The 11,140-nt window shown below is 41.2% G+C and overlaps 1 long non-coding RNA gene across 1 annotated transcript in view; it reads left to right on the top strand.

The window, feature by feature from the left end:
• LOC122561667 overlaps nucleotides 1–11,140 on the top strand; it is a 105,212-nt gene that overhangs the window by 6,174 nt on the left and 87,898 nt on the right. The gene's annotated exons all lie outside the window — the stretch shown is intronic.

The following is an 11,140-nucleotide window of genomic DNA, read 5'->3' as shown; positions in this document are numbered from 1 at the left end:
GCACTGTCCCCATGACTTGTCCTACCTGCCTATATTCTTTTCCACCTATCCACTCCACCCTCTCCCCCGCTCCCGACCTATCACCTTCATCCTCTTCCCCCATTCACCTATTGTACTCAATGCTACTTTTTCCCCACCCCACCCTCCTCTAGCTTATCTTTCCACGCTTTAGGCTCTCTGCCTTTATTCCTGATGAAGGGCTTTTGCCTGAAATGTCGATTTTATTGCTCCTCGGATGCTGCCTGAACTGCTGTGCTCTTCCAGCACCACTAATCCAGAATTGAAAACTGATAGCCTTGCAAATCCTCAGCCATTAATATGAAGTCAGGCAATAAATCGCAGGTGAATAGAAAGTTCTGGAGGGTATGCCAAGAGCAGCAATAGGTGTATATAAAAAATAGGTAGCTATGTAGCTACAATGCAGGACGACTTACGTACCAAACAATGGAAGCAACATGCAAGAGACAGGGCTAAGTGATTCCCCAATCTTGTGAATGGTGGTGGATTATTAAACACGAGGAGGAGGCTGCACTAATATTCACCCTGAATGAAGGAGTGCCCCAGCACATCAGTGCAAAAGACAAAGCTGAAGTCTTTGCATCTATCTTCAACCAAAAGTGGCAAGTGGATAATCCACCTTGACCTCCTCCATGAGGTTCCCAATTATGGATGTAAATTTTCAACCAGTTTGATTACTGTATGCAATATCAAGAACCAGATGAAAGCATTGGAAATATTGGATACTGCAAAGGCTATGAGTAGTGTCAAATTTACTGGAGTATTTCTGAGCCCTAATGTTCCAGACTTAGCCATATCCTAGTCAGTTGTTCCCATAAGGCTACTTGGCAAACTCAAGAATTATCCAGTTTATCCTATTTCGCTAAAGAAGGGCAAATCCAAGCCAGCCAGTTCCTTCCATATCAGTCAACTCTTAATCATCAACAAATTGATGGAAGGTGTCTTTGACAATGCTATCAAGCTGCATTTGCAAAAGTATAACCTGCTCACTGATGCTCAGTTTGGGTACTGCCATGGCCACACAGTTCCTGACCTCATTATAGCCTTGCTTGCAACATGGAGAAAAGGGCTGAATTCCAGAGGAGGGGTGCTGTTGACATCAACGACACAGGTGACTGTGTGGCATCCAACAAGCTGAGCAAAGCTGGAGTCAAAGGGAATTGGGGAACACTGGTTGAAGACATATTTAGCACCAAGGAAGAAGGTAATGGTTGTTGGAATTCAATCATCTGTCTCAGGACATAACCTCAGGGTAATGTTCTAGCCCTAGCCATCTTTAGCTGCTTCAGCAATGATTATCGCAACACCAAAAGTGAATAGTGGGGATATTCGCCAATGATGACACAATGTCCTACATCATTTGCCAGCAAGACCTGACTGCTAGCCCACAGATCGCCGAAGGTGGCAAGTCAGATTAATAGGGTGGCTTTAAAGGTATATGGGATGATTGTAAGAACAGGGAAATTATGTTGGCACAGTAGAGAACTTTGGCTGGACCACAGCAGAAGTAACTTGAGCAGTTCTGGTCCACACTCTTAGAAGGGGATGTGATTACACTGGAGGGGGTGAAGAAGAGATTAACGAGGATGTTGCCTTGGATGAAACATTTCAGTTATAAAGTGAGGATTTGTTTTCTTTGGATTTGATTTGATTTATTACTGTTACATGTCCTGAGATATGTTGAGAAATATCTTATTGTGTGCTATCCAGACAAATCATGCCTTATACAAGTACATCAGGGTAATAGAACAGAATGTGTTACAGCTATAAAGAAGGTGAAGGGAAAGATCAATCCAATATATGAGAGGTCTGTTCATAAGTTTGATAACAGCAGGGAAGAATCTGTTCTTGAATCTGTTGGTATGTGCTTTCAAATTTTTACATCTTCTGCATGATGGGAGGGAGTGGAAGGGAGCATAACCGGAGTGGGAGGGATCCTTGATTATGTTGGTTGCTTTCCTGAGGCAGTGGGGTGTATTGGGAGAGTCCGTGGAAGGAAGACTGGTTTGTGTGATGGGCTGGGCTACATTCACAACTCTCTGTAATTTCTTGGGCAGAGCAGTTACCAGATCAAACTATAATGCAACTGACCAGGGAAGGTTTGGTGGGGACCTGATTGAGATCTAAGAGATTATGAGGGAGCATGGACAGGGTGAATAGAAAGCAGCTGTTCCTCTTAGTTGAAGGGTCAAGAACAAGTATGCACACTAAAGTGAAAGGCAGGAGGTTTAGAGGGAGCTTGAGGACAAATCTTTTCACCTGGAGGAAGGTGGGAGTTTAGAATGAGACAGTAGATAAGATGGGAGACCTCACAACCTTTAAAAAGTATTTGGATGAATACCGGAAGTGACATAATATTTAAGATTATGGGTCCGGTGTGGGAAAGTTGGACTAGTACAGGTAGTGGCGCAATTTTGGCACCATAAGGCCGCTTCTGCACTGTATGATTCCATTAATGTCGCAGCTTGGGCTGGTAGTGGTAAGTAATACTGATGCTTCACAAGGGTCAGGCAATAGCTATCTCTGAAATGAAAGGTAAGAATCCAATCATCACCCCACAATATTCAATGACATTGCTATTGCTGTATCCTCCATCATTACCACCCTGGGGGTTACCACTGATCAGAAACTGAACTGGATTAGCCACATAAGTGGACTAGCCACTGAAGAAGGGCTTATGCCCGAAATGTTGATTCTCCTGCTCCTTTGATGCTGCCTGACCTGCTGCACTTTTCTAGCAACACATTTTTAAGCTCTAGCCACATAAGTACAAGACCAAGTCAGAGGCTACAAATTCTGGAGTGAGTAACTCACCTGCTGTCTCTCCAATGTCTGTCCACCATCTAAAAAGCACCAGTCAGGAGTGTGGTGAAATACTTGCCATGTGCCTGTGGCTGTTCAGCTCCAACGACACTGAAGAAGCCCGGCACCATCCAGGACACAGCAGCCTGCCTGATTAGTCATTATGAAAGGAAATTTGCCAGGGACATCAAAATCAATAAGAGGAATTGTTATAGTTACCTAAAGGGGAAATGGGTTGGTCAGGAGCAATGTTGATCCACTAAAGACTGTAAGTGGGGATATTGTCAGTGACAATGGGGAAGTGGCAGACATGTTGAATAGTTGTTTTGTTTCTGTATTTACAGTAGAAAAGGAGGAAAACTTGCTGGAGGTCCAGAGGAAGTCAATAGTGGATTGGTGCAGGAACTGAATAAAATTAAGTAAAAACTATGGTGATGAGAAAACTAATGGTGATCTGATGCTTTCCATCTGAGGCTATTAAAGGAAGGAGGGGAGCACATTGTAGACATCCTAAATGTAATCTTTCAGAGTTGCCCAGGCACTGGAGTCATCTATCTGAATTGGAAAATTGCATATAACTCTGCTTTGAAAGAAGAAGAAAAGAGAAAAAAAACAAGGAATTACAGACCAGTTTGCTTAACATCTGTGGTGGGCAAATTGTTGGAGTCTATAATCAAGGATGTATGGACTGAACATCGTGGAAATTTGCAGTTAATCGGGAAGAGTCAGTATGGATTCATGACAGGTAGGTCATGCCTGACAATCTCAATGAATTGTTTTGAACAGGTGACTATGTTAGTAGACATTGGAATGTCTATGGATTCCCCCATAGGAGACTGTTGACTAAGTTTGAAGCCCACAGGATTGAGGGCAAATTACTGACATGGCCAGAAAATTGGTTGAGTGGAAGAACATGGGGCTAATGGGTAGAATTGGCAGAATAAGACCAGCGGGTGTGATACACAAATCTGTGCTGGGACCTCAATTATTCAAATTACTCATTGACAACTTGGATAATGACATAGAAAGTCATATATCCGATTTTGCTGGTGACACAAAGTTCAACAGCATTGCAGACAGTGTAGATGATCACATAAGATTATAAAGGGACATTGATGGAATAAGTGAAGGGGCAAAACTGTGGTAGATGGAGTTCAAGTGTGAGGTTATCAATTTTGGAGCAAAAAAGCTGTTGATCAGCGTACTGTTTAAATAGAATGAAGTTAAATACAGTGGATATCCAAAGAGATTTATAGGTTCAGTTCCATAGATCTTTAAAATGTCATGAACAGGGGCAGAAAATAATCAAGGAAACCAATGTAATGCTGCCTGTTAACTCTAGAGAACTGGAGTTATGGAGATACTGAAGTTGTGCTGCAATTATACAAAACCCTTGTGAGACCCCATTTGGAATACTATGAGCAGACCTGGGCACCATGTTTTAGGAAGGATAGATTGGCCTTGGAGGGAGTACAATTTGGTTTGCAACAATAATTACCTGGACTTCAGGGGTTAAGTCATGAAGAGAGATTGTAGGATTTAGGCCTGTTTTGTCTAGAATTTAGAAGATTAAGGAATGATCTAGTTGAATTCTTCATGATATTAAAATGAAAAGACAGAGTAGATAAAAATAAACTACTTCACTCGTTGGGGATTCTGGAACTGGGCAGCATAGTCTAACCATTAGGATCACACTGTTCAGGGGAGATGTTAGGAAACACTTCGGAATTTGGATCAGTTATTAATTTTAATTTTGAGATAGATAATTTCTTGTTAAGCAAAGCTATTGTGGGATATGGGCCAAAGGCTGTTATTTGGAGTTTGGTCACGGATTAGCCATGATCTCATCAATGGTGGAACAGGATTGAAAGACTGAATGGCCTACCCCTGTTCCTATGTTTATATTAATGCACAAAGGCAAGAGTGTATATCATCTACACTGCAACAACTTACCAAACTGCTTTGACAGAAACTCCAAAAGACACAGCCTTTACCATCTAGAAGGCAGCAGATACATGGGATCAACCATTCCATTCACCATTCTGACTTAGAGACATATTGCCATTCCTTTAGTTTTCCTGGGCCAACATCCTAGAATGTTCTTCCAAATGGAATGTGGGTGCACTTATACCAGATGGATTAGAGCAGTTTAAGGACACAGCTCACCATCACCATCTCGGGGACAATCAGGGATGGGCAATAAATGCTGGCTTAGCCAGCAGCACCCATACATTCCATGAAAGAATAAAATAAAATTAACTCAGATTTTTGAAGCATTAATATTTAGACATAAATATAGAGAAGCTGGGGGCAGGAAGGCTTGTTTGGATGGCAGTGGATGGCTATGTAAATGTGTTGCCAGGTGGACAATGGTACAAGAGATTTGCCAATCTACATAGAAGATGTAGAGCACAGGAAGATGGAGAACACAGGAAGATGGAGAACACAGGAAGATGGAGAACACAGGAAGCTTTGGGCTGTAAAAGGTTGACTCTGAACTCCTGTTAATATCATTTAGGCATTGACAGAATTGTTCTGCATGTGTGAGTGTGAGTGTGTGCACGTACCTATGTGTGCGTGTGTGTGTGTGCATATGGTTGTGTGTGCATGTGCGCATGCATGTGGCTTTGTGTGCATGTCTATGTGTACACATGTCTGAGTGTGCACTTGTGAACATGTGTGTATGTCTATGTATGTGTGTAAGTTTGTGTGTGGGTATCTATGGGTACATGTGCATGTGGGCATATGATCATGTGTGGGTGTGAATGTGTCTGTGTGAGTATGTGCATGTTTATGTGTGAATATGTGTGTTTACGTGTATGTACATTTATTTTGCTTATGTGCGTGCATGTACCTATGTGTGCGTGCACGTGGCTGTCTGTGTGCACATATCTGAGTGCGAACGTGTGAATGTGTGTGTACGTTTGTGTATGCATGTGTGTGGGTGCTTTGAGTGTGTGTATGTGGACATGTGATCATGTGTGTGTGCATGTATGTGTGTGCATGAATATGTATGTGTGCATGTATGTGTGTGCATGAATATGTGTGTGCATGTGTGTATGTGTGTGCATGAACATACGCGTGCATGTGTGTATGCGTGACTATGTGTGTGCATATGTGTGCATGTATGTGTGTGTGCGTGTGTATGTGTGTGTGTGTGACTATGCGTGTGCACGTGTCTGTGGGTGTGTCTAAACCTACGCGAACAAACAAACAAACAATTTGAGGTTGTTTGGGAACTGAATGCATGTTTATTTAAAGGGCAACTTAACACACAACATAGAACATCACAACACAGTATAGGCCCTTCAGCCCTCGATGTTACACTGCCCTTTGAAACCAATCTGAAGCCCATCTAACCTATACTTGTCCATTCTTGTCCATATGCCTATCCAATGATGATTTAAATGGCCGTAAAGTTGGTGGGTATCCCACCCAGAAACATTCCCCCATCCTAATACTCATTTCCCCTGATTACTGCACCTAACCTGCACATGCCTGAACACTATGGGCAATTTAGCATGGTCAATTCACCTAACCTGCACATCTTTTGGACTGTGGGAGGTAACTGGAGCACCCAGAGGAAACCCATGCAGACATGGGGAGTATGTGCATGGTCGCCAGAGTCTGGAATCAAACCCAGGTCCCAGCGCTGTGAGGGAACAGTGCTAACCACTGAGCCACTGTGCCACCCCAGTGGAGGCATGGTAAAGGCAGTGCTTTCTTTCCTCTGGCTGCCTCAATTTAGTCAAGCCTAATTAGTTCTCTTTTCCAGTTCAGACGTTTTGTCATTTCCTGCAAACCATTCAAGTAGTGAGACAGTAGTTAATCAGTTGCCCATATTCTGCTCTGCTTGTTTCTCATTAGTGGCGGTGGGAGAGTTCATCTTGATACATGTTTCACATTGTTCTGTTGCGCCTCCTCCAGCAAGGCTATAGATCCGCTTCATTGGGCTGAATGCACGAATACGTTCACCAGTGTGAATTCAAATGATCTGAAATGCACTCTGTAAAGTGGTGACAGATTAAATAGTAACTTCCTGAAGTGAGCTGGATTTACACTTGATAAAGAAGAATACTGTTTGGATGTAGCGAATGGTCAATTCTCAGTCCCCACACAATTTTGTGATGTGGAAAATATATTTTAATTATCAAATCTGTCTATCAGTGAAGAGATACAGAGTATATTCCCCACCAACAGAATTCACCTTTAGATCTTTTATTTGCAAAGTTGAATAGACAAGGAAAAGACACCCAACATAATCCATTAAGGCTGAGCCAATCAATCCTTGAAACTGAAATAAATATCTGATAGGTGATATAGAGAGCATTGCATAACCCAAGAGACTTATTGATACATATTCAAAGAAAAATGTATACTGCATATAAAATGAGTTTCTTGCTTATTCCAACAATTTTGCATCATTATTGATCATCAGGATATAAAAACCAATGGATTTAGACATATAATCCATAATATAAAGATTGTTAATTAAAAAGTATTACCCATCAGTAATTAACTGATAAATCTTTGGTAGTTGGGAAAAACACCTGAGTTTCATTCTTTTAGAACTTTTTAACCTTGGGTTCTTGGTTGACTAGACAGCTATTCGTAATGCAGGGTGATGCCTCCAGCATCTGTTCAAAATCTCTTTTGTATGAGGTCATTGTGAAGGTCTCACCTTCTTGACTTCACTCCTCACCCGAGGTGTGGCGACCCTCAGATTAAATTCACCATTGGTCATCTCTGTCTAATGGGAGGGGGCAGCCCTATGGTCCCCTGGGACTACGGTGACTCCTCTACGTGAGGAAACAGCAGAAAATCTCACAAGGCCAGCTCATACAAACACAATACGTTATGTCTGGATTCATCCAAGGAGCAGGAAAATTGACGTTCGGGCAAAAGCCCTTCATCAGCCCTTCATTCCTGATGAAGGGCTTTTGCCTGAAACATTGATTTTCCTAGTCCTCAGATGCTGCCTGATCTGCTGTGCTTTTCCAGCACCACTCTAACCTTGACTCTGATCTCCAGCATCTGCAGTCCTCACTTTCACCTCCGTCTGGATTCCTCAGCTCTCTCAGGATATTAGGCATATTTGATCAAGTTCACAAATCTGTGTAGTGCATTGGGTAAAAGACTGAAATAGCGTTTGTTTTTCTTTCTCAATTAACTTTCTCAATTTCTCAATTAATTTTCGGAATGTCCCATTCTCCCTGCCACCACTGACATTATGGTTCCAGGAACATTGTACCACAAGTACTTCGAAAAATTAAGGAGAAGGTAAATGAATGGATGAAAAATCATAGACATGGGGAACACCTGAATTCCCACTCCACATTGTTCCGACTGTGAGCAGTGAAGATGAAAATTTACCTCTCAGTAATTTTTGTGAGCTAATGAAAATTAAAAAGGAAAATATTGTAAATGTTCAGTGAGATGTAAAATCACTTCATCTGAGAAACCCATTTGCTTTGTGTATCAAAAGGGTTCTGTTCAGAATACAAAGTCTGCTGAAGATCTTATGGCACTGCTGTTATGTAATTAGTTCACCTCCATCAAAGGTACAGGTTGCTGTCATTTCTACTTCAATCCCTCACCCTGGAAGATGTCGGATTGAGTTATTAGTGTTGCTGTTCCATGTGGTTGTGAATTGAAGCAAAAGATATGACGATAGTAGTCTAGCATGAATGGATTAATCCATATTTTATATCACAGCTTCTTTTAAGCTATAAAACCATATAACATATTTCACACCATCATATCTGTTACATAAATCACAATGAATCGGCACTTCCTTTAATATGAATTTTAGAAACAAGGATTTAAATTTACATATTTTTAAAAACAAATTGCATGCCGTGTGACAGTTATCTCCTCCAGCCGGAAGCTCAGAAAAATTCCTGAGATTCACTTAATGTAACAGTGTGTTTGACTCTCATGTAATGCAATAAACTCTGGCTCTAATTTACAACTGCAAAAACAAAATTCCACTTCCTGAATCAATTACTCAGAGGGAAGAATAAACAGAAATATCAAATGCACTTGAAAAGCATAGTCTTTTTTAAAACATTATATTTAATCAACTGAAAGAACTTTTGTGATAATTTGTTATTATTGAACAATTATATGTATTATTTTTTGATTGGGGAAATATGAAAACATCACCAAACCTTCTAACTCATCTCTTCCAGTGAAAATGACTGGTAGTTCATTTTGGGAAATCGGCAATTAATATAAACTCTCAGTACATAATTTTGGCAGAGGCAGAGGAGGAACAAGAAGGAAGATGACATGGAGGCCCAGTGCAAAACACAGAGCAGTTGATATTGGTGGTGAAAGAGAAAAAGAGATGTCGAATGGGTTATACAAAATAAATCAGATTTCCATCACCCACAATATTTTGCTTTTAGTTAAGTAAGTTCTGGTGAACTGTCTACATGGCAACAGATAAAAAATATAACAGAATGTAACATTTGAATCTCCACGAAGACTTATTTTCAGCAAGGAATAACCACTTAAGCTTAAACTACATGCGTTGCAATGTTACCTGATTGCCAGAGGTTTGTGATACCCTCAGTTAAAACAATTTACGCAAATCCATAATTCAGTCAGAACTGCAATATCAAAATTCAGTACAGTAGAAGCTGAATTATTGGATTTCTTTAGCAATGACACTACTAAGGAATCAAAGTAATGAACACAATTTCCAATAGTAACATGTGAAAATGAGTTTTTCCATGATCTGTCATGTGGTTTTCACATGGTGTTGCATTGAATTGCTCATTAAAATTTGACTACAGTTTGGAATTTTTCTCCCTTTCTACCCTGAATTTCCTTCACAGCTTGTCACGGTTATTTTCTGTCAATTGATAATTGCAAAAGCACTTAGTATATTTCTCATTTATTCTGATCCTGTGAAGATCGAAACCACACCTCACCAGAGCCATTTCCTCGCTGAATGATTCTTTGGGATTTCAGACTGCAAGTGACAGGATGTAAGTCTGCTTCATGATATCGATATATTGATCATATTATAGCGAGGTTCAATTTACAGCAGAGTTACAGTCTTTTCCACCCAATTATTTATGCGCCACTTTGCTTCACACTAGAAGTTGACAACCATGAGGGCCACAGCCCTGCCAGAGTGCATAAGAAGGTTGCAAGGAAACCACTAAACCTAGTCACAAGGATAAACTGGGAAAGTCTCATCTGCATGCCACAAAATTGATTCCAAAATTGATACTTCATTGGCTTTGCCTATGGCTCGAGGCAGGACTCCCAACAGAGAAGTATACCAGACAGGGCCTGGGTCTGAAGATGGGGACCTGGGGGCGATGCCAGCAGCAGCACTGAGGGCTATCATTTTTGTCCCTGCCCCTGACTGCAAGAAGTGACTTTCTACTTACCAAACAGTTGCATTCCCAGAAAATATCCTCAGCAAAGCTGTTACGATTGTTTGCAAGGTTTGAATAAAAATCTTGTAACTGCCCTTCCCCACATATCACATTTACTGTTGCTTATAAGTTTAGCAAAATCCATCCACTTCTGTTTTTGGAAGGGTTTTCTATATCACTGGTCCCTGGAGCATCAGCAATCAGCAGGTTACAATGAGCAATGTCCCATTGAATACAATTGATTCTGAAGAATATACATGGAGAATTTGAGATAGCATTCTCCAGTTGCAAACAATCCAAGAACTCCTGACACAATGGGGGATCCATCCAAAGGATTCTAATGGAAGGTTCTTGAGCTGAAAGATAAGCTTTGTTTCCCTCCATGGATCCTGACTGTCCTGCTGAATATTCCAGCATTTTTCAGTATGTTTCTATTTTAATTCCTATTTTCATTTTCATTTAGTTTACCTTTAAATTAGTCTGGTTTCTTAGAAGGATGTCTGTGCATGTGTGATTATGTGTGATGAGTGTATATGCATAATCTCCGTAAAACAAACCAAAGCCGATATGTTGTGAGGGTATAACAACATTGAAATTTGACATTAGTTCCTGTAATACAGATGGAGAAAGTGAGGTCTGCAGATGCTGGAGATCAAAGTTGAAACTTTATTGCTGGAACAGCACAGCAGGTCAGGCAGCATCCAGGGAACAGGAGATTCGACGTTTCGGGCACAGGCCCTTCTTCAGGAATGAGCAGAGAGTGTTCAGCAGGAGAAGATAAAAGGTAGGGAGGAGGGACTTGGAGGAGGGGCGTTGGAAATGTGATAGGTGGAAAGAGGTCAAGGTGAGGGTGATAGGTAGGATGGAGGCGGAGAGGTCAAGAAGAAGACTGCAGGTCAGGAAGGCGGTGCCGGGCTGAAGGGATC

This window comes from Chiloscyllium plagiosum, chromosome 23 (assembly GCF_004010195.1).
Source record: "Chiloscyllium plagiosum isolate BGI_BamShark_2017 chromosome 23, ASM401019v2, whole genome shotgun sequence".
In the NCBI taxonomy this organism is placed as follows: Eukaryota; Metazoa; Chordata; class Chondrichthyes; order Orectolobiformes; family Hemiscylliidae; genus Chiloscyllium; species Chiloscyllium plagiosum.
The sequence above is the reverse complement of the archived record's forward strand: the minus strand, read 5'-3'. Positions and strand labels throughout refer to the sequence as shown.